A 14,791-nucleotide genomic window follows, 5' to 3' on the forward strand; every position below is an offset into this window, starting at 1 on the left:
TCTGACATGTCACCCAGCAGTCCTCCAGAACGGACCAGCCCGCGTCTGCCAGCTAGGCGCTCACATGTGTTCTGAGCACTTACTCTAGAGTAGACAGACATTACATTTGCCCCAAGGGTGTTTACATTTTATTAGATGGCTTGTTAACACACACTGAGGTCCTCGATTTATTTAACGGGCACTTACACAATGCTTGCCACGTGCCAGATAGTTTTCTAAGGACCTTAAAATATTGAGTCATTTTAATCCTCATGACAACCCTGCAAGTGAGTACTCTCATCGTTCCCATCTCACAAAGGAAGAAGCCACAGCAGAGAAGTTAAGTCACTTGCTCAAAATCGTACTTTGTGCTAAGTGGCAAAGCCAGGAATTGAACCTGAGAAAGACCCCGGCTCCAGATTCTGGGTTCTGAACTCTGTAATAAACCTCTCAGTAATAAACCTCTCAGCGCTGAGACAGTCAACCAGCCAGTGGATTCGGAAACCCACACTCAGTCACGGGAGCTGAGGGGAGAAGGGCTTCCGGCTGCCCAAGCCCATTGCTGTAGGGATGGGGATGCAAGGGGCCTCAGCGGGCTCAGTGGGCCCAGTCTGGACAGTTAAGAATAGAACAGAGGAGTGAGGATCGTGGAGTTGTTCTTTTTTTTTTTCTCTGGAATTTTCCATTAAAAGACTATCATTGGAGGAGACCCAGGGATGGGTAAGCTAGCTGAAGGCTTATGGATGAAACAGGAAGATAGAACTCCTTTTTTGTTTCTTTCCAGGGGACAGTGCGAACGCAGTCCCCCACTACCACAAATTATGCAGTCGAGGTTCCCGCGTTTGGGGAAATCGCAGGGGTCGGCACACTTGGAGTGCAATGTGCTCACCCTGGGAAAACCACCTTCATGGCATCTCTCCTGCCAAGTAAGTATGAAGATAGAACTCTTTGGAGGCTGGAGTTGTGCATGGGTTCTAAAGAAGACGGGAAGTTAGAAACTGAATGAAGAAAGAGAAGGAGGAGAAAATGGGAAAGAGAAGAGAGAGAGAGAGAAACTCCAGCTTGAGCAAAGGTCACAAGGCCAGAGAGCAGGCTGTGTGATGTAGGTAGGGACCGGTAAACAGTGTGGCTGGCCAGCAAGCTGCAGATGGTTCAATGGGAGATAAGGAAAGGTAGCTGATTTCAAATCCTGGGAAGCTCTGAGCCCAGGCAAGAAGGGACTGAAGTCAGTGGGAAGCTGTTACATTTCAAAGCAGAGAAATGACTTGACCAGAGCTGTGTTTCAGGACTATCTCGTGGGAAGTGCAGAAAGATTCATGAGAGGCTGGACGGACCAGGGCGGGAGGTCACTGCGGGGGTCTGAGCTGGCAGCATCCGGAGTTGATTCAGGGCAGAAGCGATTGGAGCATCAAGTTGGGGATGGTGCAAAGACAACGTGAAGATGAAACTGAGGAGCTTGAAGTGCACTTAGAACATTCTGAAGGGTAGATCAGATTTTTGTGGGGCTGGAAGGAGAGTAAAGTAAGGAGGAAACATGGGTTTGTGACTTTCAGGGAAGCTGCCTTCACCTGAGATGGGAAACCCTGGGGTGGGGCGGAGGGCAGATGGAGGGTGGGGCACTAAGACAAGAGACTTCCGTTTGGGATCTGCTGATTCACAGCTTTGTGAGATATCCCGACGAAAGGGCCAGGGAGCAGAAGGAAATGTGCATTTGGAGTGTGGGAGAGAAGAGGTCCGAAGGAGAGTCCTGTGAGTCACCAGCCTAGGGGACGGCGGTGAAGCAGTGAGTGGAGATGGGTCCCACAGGGAAAACGTGCAGACCAGGAAGAGCAGGGACAAATGGTGGGTCCTTGAGAAGTGTCTTCGTTTAGGGCAGTGGTTCTCAAAGTGTGTGCCAGGGGGCACTGGTGCGCCCTAGAAGATTTCCAGGTATGCCCTATGGTATTCCAGAGAAATATGTGCCTGTTGGGGACCAAAATATTATACTAACAGGGTTTTTGCAGTTTAGATTTTTAGGGGATAGAGGTGTGGGGAATTGGCTGTAAGCTGACAGTCTGCCTAACCCCCCACCTCACTTGCCTGAGTAGGTTGCAAAAGGCTGTTAAGCTGTGGTGCTAATTGTTTACACTACCCCCCATGTTCCCCAGAGAGACTGGAGGCAAGTTTCTTCTATCCTTTGTTTGGTATAAAGTTAAGATGATATGTATGGTGGGGGTTTTCTGCACTCAACACAATTAAGAGTAAAAAGAGAAATTCTTCAATATACTGATGAGGAAATGAGAGTTTGCCTTTCAAATAGATGCCCAAACATTGAAGAAATTGCTAGGACACATCAGGCTCATGTTTCTTATAAACACAAGAATGAAAAAACTTAACACATTTGCGCCAGGACCTGCTAAATTTACTAAATCTTACTCAGAATGTATCTATGTATATATATAAAAAGATAACTTTTATTGTTGTTTTTTAATTTTATTTTTTTATTTTTATTTTTTTACAGGGATAGAGAGAGAGTAAGAGAGAGGGATAGATAGGGACAGAAAGACAGGAACAGAGAGAGATGAGAAGCATCAATCATCAGTTTTTCGTTGTGTGTTGTGACACCTTAGTTGTTCATTGATTGCTTTCTCATATGTGCCTTGACTTCGGGCCTTCAGCAGACCAAGTAACCCCTTGCTCAAGCCAGCAACCTTGGGTCCAAGCTGGTGAGCTTTTTTTTTTGCTCAAGCCAGATGAGCCCATACTCAAGCTGGCAACCTCGGGGTCTTGAACCTGGGTCCTCCACATCCCAGTCCGACGCTCTATTAGCTGTGCCACCACCTGGTCAGGCTGGTATTAGGTGTTTTTAAAACCCTTGGAGTTAATCATTGTGCTCTGCTGCCCGTTACCTGCCAGACCTTGTGCTGGGAATGCTCGGGGGCCTTGCAATGTGACGGGCACAGAACAGGTACACAAAATAAGGTGAGGGCTGTCATGGAGGAATGTACAGGTTCCATGGGTAGAAGGAGCTCACATCAGCCTGAACGACTCAAGGAAAGCTTTGCCTATGAGCTAATACCCAGGGAAACATTTCCTATTTATTCCTGTACCCTAAGATAGGCTCCAACTCTTGATAGGATGGTGGCATGTATGTACAGGGAGGCAAGAATTGATGGTGGCCACTATCTTTGAGGTCAGATACTACAGTCTTGATCAACAAATGAGAACTTTTGAGAGAGGTCTGGGGACTGTGTTAACTTTCTTTTTGGACCCTTTGGCTTCATGAAGAAGACAAAACCTCTATTGTGGGTGGCAGCCAGATTGGTTTCTGTCTACTTTTAAGCTACCCTAGACCAAGAGCCACAAGTACTGAAAAGGGGATTGATCTTAGCCTCAGTTCACACTGAATAACTCTGTATAGGTGGGACAATCAGCTGAGCCATTGGTAACATCCCGTGTCTGAAAGAGAAAGACCCTTTGAGAAAGTACTTGTGACGGTGTCTCCCATGCTAATGTGAATTTACTGCATCTGGAAAGAGAGAAGGCATATTTAGGCTTTCAGAAATGGGAAGCTAACGGTGGGCATCAGTCAAGGTTGTCATCCCCTTATACATCAAGACAGACTATGCAGATGTGATTCTTGACTACAGGAGTCAGAACATAATAAACCTTAAAATTGTGAGACCAAGGCTGCTGCTCATGCTTGTGATTTATGACAAAGATCACAGCTCTACATGAACTCACCACTTCCCGTTTATGTTTGCATGAAATTCAAGGAAGGGGAAGGGACACTGAACTCTCTGTCAAACATGGTAAAAAAGATTATGGTCTTAGAGGGAACCAGGTTCGCTCTGTACATGTTAAGATCCGGTCCTTGGCCTCTGCCTTGATTGAGAATGACACGTCTGTGTCGATCACACCAACTCCCCTCTCTGTGCCATCCTCGAGGTTTCTCAAGGGAACCAGCCTATAAACAGGTTTAATTGAAGTTCTCGAAAAGTCAGGGGGTTGAGAACTCTTTATTTGAATGCCATAGTTACATCCGTATAAGACACAATTAGTGACCAAATATACAATTTCATACAAGTGGCCCTTACCAATCTGCAGACTGTGTTTATTAAACTTAATCTTAGTGGAATCATTCAGGGCTAAGATCTATGACATTTAGGAAGATGAAAAATGGCCAAAAATGTTGATGTATTCAAATTAATCAGATATACACACTGATGAAAATATAAATGAGAATAAAACTTCAAGGGGGTCAAGTAAACTTTAATGACTTTTCATCAAGGGGTGAGTCATGATTTTTAAAAATCTCTACAAAAAAAGAAAGAAGAAAACTGTCGGCATTTTTTCCCCCCAACAATCAGTCATTGAGCATCCACTATAGGTCATGCACTCTTAGGTCTGATGTGAGTGAGACAGACCATCCCTCCCTTCAGAAAGCTTACAGTTTAATGGAGAAAAACAGGCAACAAGTGTAGCTCTGGGAGGGTACAAAATGCTATGACTGTTGAGAGGAGGGAAGTCTCCCAGGAGGAGAGACTTTGCAGGAGCCATGTTAGATGAACGGTGAGACTATTGAGTGCATTGAGGATTTCAAGAGGTGAGACCAGTAGGCAACTCTTTGAAAAGGATTGAGGGAGAAGATGAGCGGAGAGATGGAAGGGTGCCTTTGGAGGGGTATAGTAGGAGAAGGGAAGATTTTTAAAGAGGAAATAGACTTGAGAATATTTAAATGTAGGTGTGAAGGAAGGCAGAGAGAGAGAGAGACAGAGAGACAGAGTAGGTCCTGAGATGATGAGAATAACTGATAGGTGGGAGAGGATGGCACCAGCTCATCTGTAGAGAGACTTGTTAGTCTGGATGTGTGGTCACACCCACTCAAGTTGCCTCAATTTATTTCCTGTTCTCTCAGCCATAAAGGATTGGGGCTCTTCATGAAGTTGCTACTTCCGTGATATCTTAGAATTCCCTACTGGCATTTCCAGTTCCCTAGTTAACTTTACGGCAAATTCTCTCTTGTGCAAGTAACTGGTGTGGTTCGTTTCTCCTGACTAGACCCTGCCTGATACACTAGCATGCTCTTTAGGGAATTTCAGACTTTGTTCTGGCTGGAATTGGGGGTTCTGGCACCAGAACAGACTGTCCTTCAAGCCTTCTTCTCCAGGACCATCTTGCTGCTTGCTGTGCAGATCCCTGGTCAACCGTGTGAACCCAGGCTCAGCTTCTGTGATGCTCTCCTCTCCCCTCCACTGGGCAAAGGGCACCTTCTGGATCTCCTCCATGCGTGGTACAATCTATAAGGAGCCAGAAGGTATTCTCTGACATTTCTGGTCTGGAGCGCCCGTTGCCATCTCTCTACTGTCATGCCATGTCCTGTGCTATGTGTGGCATCAACGGGATTCTTGATTTCTAATGTCAGCCAAGAAAGAGCACAGTAGTCCACCCAATTGCAGATATACCCAAACTCCTGGGGCATCCTCTCATTTTTCTTTCCTTCCTCCATTTTCCTCTCACAACTGGAGGACCTTCAGCCACTACTGTCTCTAACTCTTGTCTCTCATTTCTAGGTCTCTGTAACTTGGGAAGAACAATAAGTCCTCCTAATGCACACATGGTCTTCAATGATTTGTCTCACCTGGCCCTCTGTCCACTGGACCTAGCCCCTTGGGACTTGCCCCTGACCCTTTTTAAAGGAAGGTTCTTTGTAGGGTTTCTAGAAACATGCTATTTGGTTGTCTCAAATTACCAGTTGGCACAAATGAATATGCCATATATCAATCTGCTTTTATTGTATTCTGCTTCTGATGGTGGTGAGCGAGACAGGGAGTAGAAGGAAGGACGGCATAAACTTAAGACCTAGCAAATCTGTCGTGCAGCCTAGCGTTCTGGATTCTCCCAGTCTCCTTTTGGGGATCTCATCTCCTGGTGGTGGAACCCCCAAAGGAGATGCACAGTTAGCTCCCATAAACACTCTAGCCAAAGCCTAACTCTCCCATCCCACCCAGAACACTACCTGCTCCACTTCTTTACACAGCACCCTTTCTGCCCCAGGTGCTAATTACATCAAACTAACCCACAAGGGAAATGTCCACCCAGAGTTCCATTTTAATTGGCACACCACCCTCTTTGTGCAAATTTGCTCTGAGAGGGGCACTATTGCAGCCGTGTGGAGACACTAATGAAAGGGCCCCTTGTGTTTTCCCAATAGCTTTGACTGCAAAGGCACTGGGGCAGAATGCCATGAGCATCCTGACAAACTGTATTACTGGGAAGCATCTCATTGGCTAGAAGTTGGTCCTCCTGTAACTTTTCTGAGTTTCTTTACATTTAATCTTGAACCCCAGATGCTTTGAAAGTTACCAGCATCTTGGATGGAAAGAAGAATTAGGCTATGAAATGTCAATGCTGAAAAGGGACTTTAAGATTATTTTGTTTGGCTGGTTTGTTCTATAGCTGGGAAAATTATGGTCCACATTTTTTTTTTTTTTTTCAGCCTGGACTGGCATCTCCTCCACTAAGGGCCTAATTAGTGGTTCATAATGCTGGGCACCCATGAGAATCACCTGGGACCTTTAAAAATATACTAATGTCATGCCCTGGCTGGTTGGCTCAGTGGTAGAGCGTCGGCCTGGTGTGCAGAAGTCCCGGGTTCGATTCCCGGCCAGGGCACACAGGAGAAGCGCCCATCTGCTTCTCCACCCCTCCCCCTCTCTTTCCTCTGTCTCTCTCTTCCCCTCCCTGCAGCCGAGGCTCCATTGGAGCAAAGATGGCCCGGGCACTGGGGATGGCTCCTTGGCCTCTGCCCCAGGCGCTAGAGTGGCTCTGGTTGCAACAGAGCGACGCCCCGGAGGGGCAGAGCATCACCCCCTGGTGGGCAGAGCATCGCCCCTGGTGGGCGTGCTGGGTGGATCCCGGTCGGGCGCATGAGGGAATCTGTCTGACTGTCTCTCCCCGTTTCCAGCTTCAGAAAAATACAAGAAAAAAACAAAAACAAAAAACATACTAATGTCAGGTCACCCAGACCAACTAAATCAGATTTTTGTTGGGCCTCCAGCATTGATAATTTTTTTTTTCAAAGCTCCCTGTTATGGGCTGAAGTGTATCCCCTCAAAATTCATATGTTGAAGTTCTAAACCTCAGTACCAAAGCATGTGACCAGATTTGGAAGGAAGATGGGCCTTTAAAAAGGTAATGAAGTGAAAATGAGGCCATAAGTGTGGGCCCTGACCTAACATGACCCATGATGTCCTTATAAAAAGAGGAGATTAAGTCATGGACCACAGACCATCAAGACTACATGAAGATTCCAGAAGAAGGCCATTTACAAGCCAAGGAGAGAGTCCTCATAAGGAACCACACTTTTAACACCTTGATTTCAGACTTCTAGGGTCCAGAGTTGTGTGAAAATAACTTTGTTGTTTAAGCCACCAGTCCGTTACTTTGTTATGCAGCCTGAGCTGACTAATACACGCCCCAGGCACTTCGAATGTGTAGTGAAGGCTGAGCACCCGTGGGCAAGTGCAGAGCCTAGAACTTAACAGGAGCTGATTAATTGAATTTTTGAATAAAGGGAGAGAAAAGCATCAACTCATTGTTCCACTTGGTTGTGCACCCGTTGATTGCTTCTCATACATGCCCTGACCCAGGATTGAACTGGCGACCTCGGGACTGAGCTGGTGACCACGGCACTTCAGGATGATGTTCTGTCCACTGAGCCACTGGCCAGGGTTCTAATGTATCATATTTAAAATATTTTTTGATACAAAACCTGTAACATAAAATATACCATCTTAACCATTTTCAGTGTGCAGTTCAGTTGTGTTAAACTATATTCCCATGGTTGTGTGACAGATCCCCAGAACTTTCTCATCTTGTAAAACTGAAACTCTCACGTATATCCCTTCTAGTTTTGATCCCTGGAAAATGCAAGAAAAATACGTTCTGAAGGGGATGAGTTAAGTGTGCCACAGGGGTTTGGTTTTACCCAGCGAGGGAGAGGAAGAAATTAACTAAATTTCCACGTATGTGACACCTGCTAGGTGCCAGTCCCTGTCTCATGGCGTATCCAGGTACTCTGTAGTTCTGAGACCCCACACATCTCATTTTTGCTGATTTGGGTGACATGAAGATGCTACTGGGGGCTGTAATTCTTTTTTATGTATCTGGCCAAAGTCCAACTACCTAAAGCGACTATCTGTAGCGCTTGTCAGTCTTTTCCGAGTTCCGAGCACCAGTTTTGCCCACCAGCGCTGGTCACCAGGCCCCCGAGAGACGAACAGGGGCGGTGGTGGCGGCTGAGGGCCAGGACTCATCATCTTAGGATCTGTGCTGATGTAGGCACGAGTGCCGCACTCAGTTCTGGTTGTATGACTTCTAACTTATTCATTCTTTGCTCATTTCAACAAAGCACTCAGGCATGGCAGGAGAGACAAATACTAATCAATGGCGTAAATAATTGATATGGAAATTTGGACAGAGGGGAAAAGAGGACCAGATGATAAGAAAATGAAACCGAGTAAGGATGCTTGCAATGCATCCTGTGTACAGCTCTCTGGCCGTAGGGGGTTCACTTAAATCCTCTGAACCTCAGCTTCCTCATTCAGAAAATGGGACCTAAACTACTTACCTCAAAAACTGGTGAGAATTACATGATGAAAGCACTATATCAATGAATTATAGTTATCATAACAGATTCCTTTTTAAAAAAACAATTTAATCAGCTTCCATTAAAAATCAATTATATAGACAGGATTGTTAGGCAAATAAGTAAATTTGTAGCAGTAGGCAACTTTCTTAGCCTTTCTGAGTTGCGACTGTTTCTTCCCATGAAGCCTTTAGAGCATAGCGGCAGAACAGCACTTACACTCTTCTGACAGATTCTACAAAGGACCGAAGGGCGTTTTAAATATGCAGGCCTCCAGGTGTCCCTTTTCCAATATTTCCAGAAATTGTTTTATGGAAGGTCTCTATGTGTCTCTGTAAGAAAGAAATCTGGGCTTCTGTGGAAAAGTATGGATTGTTTAGAGCAGGGGTCCCCAAACTACGGCCCGCGGGCCACATGCGGCCCCCTGAGGCCATTTATCTGGCCCCCGCCCCACTTCCGGAAGGGGCACCTCTTTCATTGGTGGTCAGTGAGAGGAGCATAGTTCCCATTGAAATACTGGTCAGTTTGTTGATTTAAATTTACTTGTTCTTTATTTTAAATATTGCATTTGTTCCCGTTTTGTTTTTTTACTTTAAAATAAGATATGTGCAGTGTGCATAGGGATTTGTTCATAATTTTTTTTTTATAGTCCAGCCCTCCAACGGTCTGAGGGACAGTGAACTGGCCCCCTGTGTAAAAAGTTTGGAGACCCCTGGTTTAGAGCATACCCTTTCAGAATGTTTTATTCTGATTTTATTCAAAGCCCTTGTGGGGGCTTTGAACCTGTTATGGGTTGAATTGTATATACTCTCCCCCAATTCATAGGTTGAATGTGACCTTGTTCAGGAATAGAATTACACCAGATATAATTAGCTAAGATGACATTATACTAGAGGAGGTGGGCCCCTGGTCCAAAATGATTGACATTTTGATGGAAAGGGAAATTTGGACAAAGACACTCACAGGGAGAACACCATATAGACATGATGACAGAGGTCAGGGGGATGCATCCTCGAGCCCAGGGACACCAAATACGGCCAGCAGACCCCCAGAAGCCGGGCAGGAGGCATGGAGAGAGTCTCCCTCACAGCCCCAGAAGGATCCAGCTGTGCCGACACCGTGACCTTGGACTTCTAACCTCCAGAACTGTGAGAAAATACATTTCTGTTGTTCAAGCCACCCAGGCTATGGTACTTGGTTAAGGCAGCCCTAAAAACCTAATACATCTTTCACAACATCTGAGATCTTTTAAACTCTGAGAATTGTAGATAATTGATAACAATGCAAAAAGAATTCTTGCCTATGGACATGCAAATTTTGTTCTGTCCACATAAAGGTTTAATTGGTTCCCTCTCCCTACTGTGGAAAAAGCCCATTTTGTTCCTACTTGCACATTCATTTTAATATTTTTCATCTTTAAATGTCTTTGTGCTTTGGTTTGTCCTTCGAACTGGATGTAACATCCTACTGGGCCCGAGTTGCCTCATTCGATAACGAGTTAAATAAAATCTTTGATGTGTGTTTATTTTATAGCTGCAGGAGAGTCATGCTTATACATTTTTGGGGAGGAGGAAAATGATTAACAATTTCTTATTATCAATGAGTCCTTCTGCGTGTTTATTTTATACACAGCTTTATTTACAATTTTTTTCTTTTCTGCTTTTGATGATAATGTCCCAGTGGGTGAGAGACAGACAGATCTATGCCAAATTGAAGAAGGGCAGTCTGTGGGACACCATAAGCTTTAATAAAACAATCGAAGGGCTGTCACTTGAAGGAGGGGCAGACTCAGGCCATGTTTTCTCTAACAACTGTCAGTTACAGGGCAATAGGTTCTGGCTTCAAAGGAAGATGAACTAATCATCAAAGCTGTCTGAAGACAAAATGGGCTTGCCTTGAGAGGTAGCGAGTTTTTGTGGTTGGGGTTGTGCAAGTAGGTTGAATGATCTTTTGGTGGAATGTTAAATCGTGGTTTAAGGATAAAGGCTGGCTGGAGGACTTAGGTCCCTTATAGTCAAGAAGATCAGTAATTCAAAATATAAAGGCAGACATTAACGCCCTCTCCACCACCTCTTTCTTTGCTCCCATCTGTAGCCCTCTCTCCCCTTAGCTAAAAAATTCAAAGCCCTTCTTTTGCCTTCTCTAGTTCTGCTCCCAGCTTCCCAGTCATTCTGTGATTTCTTCTTCAATCTTGAGGGGTCTTTTTTGGGGAGGGGATAGATTCTGCTTTTTCTTCATTAGCTTAGCATCATCTCCAGGCTGCCCCCAGATAGAGGCAGGATAGGACATTTAGAGTCTTTGTCCTCCAGGCCTGGGCCTGGGACTCTAGTGTGCAGGCTGTGTTCAACAAAGATGTCAAGATGTCACTGCTAAGTGTCTGAGAGACATGGTGGATGGGGTGTTCCCGCCCGTCACGCTCTTGGGGCTGCAATCTAGCAAAAAACAACGGGTATAATTAATGTCATACGTGCATTGCCTAATGGCATTATAAATCTGCCGGCGATGGCTTCCTAGGGGTGTTTTCTGACTCTTGGTGCTCAGCTGCATGAGTCCCCATCACTGCTTTTCAGGCATGTCATCATTTTGCAACTTATCATTTGCCGAACGAGAGAGACACCCATTAGCACAGTGCCAGGTAAAGGTTACACCGGCAACTTCATTATACACCGCGAGTTTCATAGGTTTGCAATTACGCAGTTAAAAGGAATTGCCAAAGGCAGTTACTTGACATAGATATATAGTTCCAGTCTGTAAGAATTATTGATACAATTTTGCTTTGCCTTCTTTTATTAAAAACACTAGATTTGTTAGATTAGCTATTATTAACAAGACAGGTTATAGCAAATGTTGGAGAGGCTGTGGAGAAAAAGGAACCCTCATACACTGTTGGTGGGAATGTAAAGTAGTACAACCATTATGGAAGAAAGTATGGTGGTTCCTCAAAAAACTGAAAATAGAACTACCTTATGACCCAGCAATCCCTCTACTGGGTATATACCCCAAAAACTCAGAAACATTGATATGTAAAGACACATGCAGCCCCATGTTTATTGTAGCATTGTTCACAGTGGCCAGGACATGGAAACAACCAAAAAGCCCATCAATAGATGACTGGATAAAGAAGATGTGGCACATATACACTATGGAATACTACTCAGCCATAAGAAATGATGACATCAGATCATTTATAACAAAATGGTGGGATCTTGATAACATTATACGACGTGAAATAAGTAAATCAGAAAAAACCAGGAACTGCATTATTCCATACGTAGGTGGGACATAACAGTGAGACTAAGAGACATTGATAAGAGTGTGGTGTTTACGGGGGGGGGGGGGGGAGGGCGGAGAGGGAGAGGGAAAGGGGGAGGGAGAGGGGCACAAAGAAAACTAGATAGAAGGTGACAGAGGACAATCTGACTTAGGGTGATGGGTATGCAACATAATTGAACGACAAGATAACCTGGACATGTTATCTTTGAATATATGTATCCTGATTTATTGATGTCTCCCCATTAAAAAAATAAAATTATAAAAAACAAAACAAAACAAAACAAAAACCACTAGATTAAAAAACATCAGTGAGCTTTGTGTACACGGAAATCACAACGCAGTTTCAATGCCTGAAGTTTATTGGTGTAACATTGTATCTTGGATCGTGAAAAAAATATTAACTTGCTGCTCTTGCGGCAATGGAAGGAGAGCCCTCTGCTCATTTGTTCTTGGGGATCTTCAGTCTTCTGGGATGTTGTAACTATAGATCGTGTTGAGGACACGAAAGGTGATGGTGTGTAGGAACTTGACCAAGGCAGGCAGCTGGTTCTGTGCTCCCACTGGGGGGCATGTGTGGGACCCTGTTATCTGAATCAGCACAGGGCTGCAGGACCCCAGATCACTGGCATGCCACCGAATCAGCCAGAAAGACAGCAAGTCTACAGGCAGCCGATCATCTTTCCTCAGCAATGGAGGAAGACCTCTTGTCACTTTGCCCCCGCCCTGAGAATTCTTACCTCACCGGCCAGGGGTCCATGGCCAGGGCCAGCCCAGCAGAACTCAGAGCCCATTAGGGCGTCTGCTATTAAGTCTTCAGGGACAGCGTTCCCTCCTTTGCTCTTTCCTCTCACTCCTTCCTAGAAATGGACACCCGCCAAGCCCCAGACCCTGGATGGCCTCCTTTAATTCCTATTGATCTCGGCATCTCATTACACCTCAGTCACAAATTAGCAAAGTCCCTGAGAGGTTCCTTCTCTTAGGAGATGGGTGCATTGAATCTTTTCACATCACTTCTGGCTTATCCACCAACCCCTGCAAAACGGCTGTCTCAAGAAGTATTCATGCTTTAGACTCTTTATTTTCTTCTTATTTAAAATTAATATGTAACTTCATAAGTCATGCATACCAAAAAGAATCACTTTTACATCTTCTGAAGTCCTAAAAATACAATATCATGTCTCTTTTTCTCCCTTGCGATTGGAGCATATATTTATTCCCTCGGGTGCCATGGTTCTTAGAGGCTCAGAGTAAATGGAATTCTCATACGCGAGGTGTTATTTCACCATTGTTTACACGGCCGTCTCTGAGCTTAGATTTTAGCCTAACTTCTCTCTGATGGCCGTTTGGTCAGAGCTCCTACTCATCGGCTCTCAGGTTTTACTGTCAAGTAGGTACCAATCTGCAGACCAGCCCTTTAGTTCACAAAACACTTGATATTTTTGAGGTAGAAAAATTTCAGTGACATAGCACCTCACACCCGTTAGGATGGCTATTATCAGAAAGACGAGATAAGTAAGTGTTGGCGAGGATGTGGAGAGAAGGAAACTCTCGTGCACTGTTCGTGGGGATGTAACTTGGGGCAGCCGCTGTGGAGAACAATATGGGGGTTCCTCCATAGTGAGACCTAGGACTATCATATGATCCAGCAGTTCCACTTCTGGGTACTTATCCAAAGGAAGCAAAATCACGATCTTAAGGAGAGAGCTGCACCTCATGCTCGTGTAGCACTATTTACAATAACCAAGACATGGAAAAACCTAAGTGTCTGTTGATGGATAAATAGAAAAAAAAGCAACAACACACACACGTGCACGCGTACACGCACACACACGAATATTATTCAGCCATAAAAGAGAAGGAAGTCCTGCCACTGCATAACAGAGATGGGCATTATGCCAGGTGAACTAAGTCTGACAGAGAAAGACAAAAATGGTGTGATTTTAATTATATGTGAAATCTAAAAAACACCCAAACCCATAGGAATGGAGTAGATTGGTGATTGCCAGGGACTAGTGATGGGTGTGAAAAAAATGGATGATGGTGGTCAAAGGGTACAATCTTCCAGTTTTAAGATAAGTTCTGGCCCTGACCGGTTGGCTCAGTGGTAGAGCATTGGCCTGGTGTGGGGATGTCCCAAGTTCAATTCCCAGTCAGGGTACACAGGAGAAACACCCATCTGCTCTACACTGCTCGCTCTCTCCTTCTCTCTCTCTTTCCCCTCCTGCAGCCATGGCTCGATTGGAGTGAGTTGGCCCTGGATGCTGAGGATGGCTCCATGGCTTCCGCTTCAGGTGCTAAGAAGAGCTTGGTTGCTGAGCAATGGAGCAACACCCCAGATGGGCAGAGCATTGCCCCCTAGTGGGCTTGTGGGGTGGATCCCGGTTAGGAGCATGTGGGAGTATGTCTCTCTGCCTCCCCTCCTCTCAATGAATAAAAAAAAAGATAAGTTCTGGAGGTGTAATGTATAGCACAGTGATTGAAATTAATAACACAATATTTTATATTTGAAAGTAGTTAAAAGACTGGATCTAAATCTTCTCACCACGCACAAAAAAGGAAACTATGTGAGGTGACAGATGAGTTAACTAACCTTATGATGGTAATCATTTTGCATTATATATGTATATCAAATCGTCATCATGTTGTATATCTTAAAGTTACACAATGTTATATTCAAATATGTCTTAATAAAACTGGGTAAAAAGGGAGGGGAGACAGAGGTCAAGGGCATTGACTAAAGCACAGAGAATAGACTCAGTAAGGGTAGCTGACAGATCCCACACCCACTGCTGAAGTGGCTATAAACTATTTAAACTTGTTCTAGCAGGTGCTGGAATTCCGAAAGCCTTACCTGGGCTTTGATAGTGGGTGTGTAAACAGAAGAAGACCACATGATATGCAAGAGAGAAA

General features: G+C 44.8%; 1 pseudogene; it reads right to left on the minus strand.

Moving 5' to 3' along the window:
- Window positions 1-760: 760 nt before the first annotated feature.
- LOC136327659 (U1 spliceosomal RNA) lies at window positions 761-913 on the minus strand (annotated as a pseudogene).
- Window positions 914-14,791: the final 13,878 nt, after the last annotated feature.

This window comes from Saccopteryx bilineata, chromosome 2 (genome assembly GCF_036850765.1).
Source record: "Saccopteryx bilineata isolate mSacBil1 chromosome 2, mSacBil1_pri_phased_curated, whole genome shotgun sequence".
In the NCBI taxonomy this organism is placed as follows: Eukaryota; Metazoa; Chordata; class Mammalia; order Chiroptera; family Emballonuridae; genus Saccopteryx; species Saccopteryx bilineata.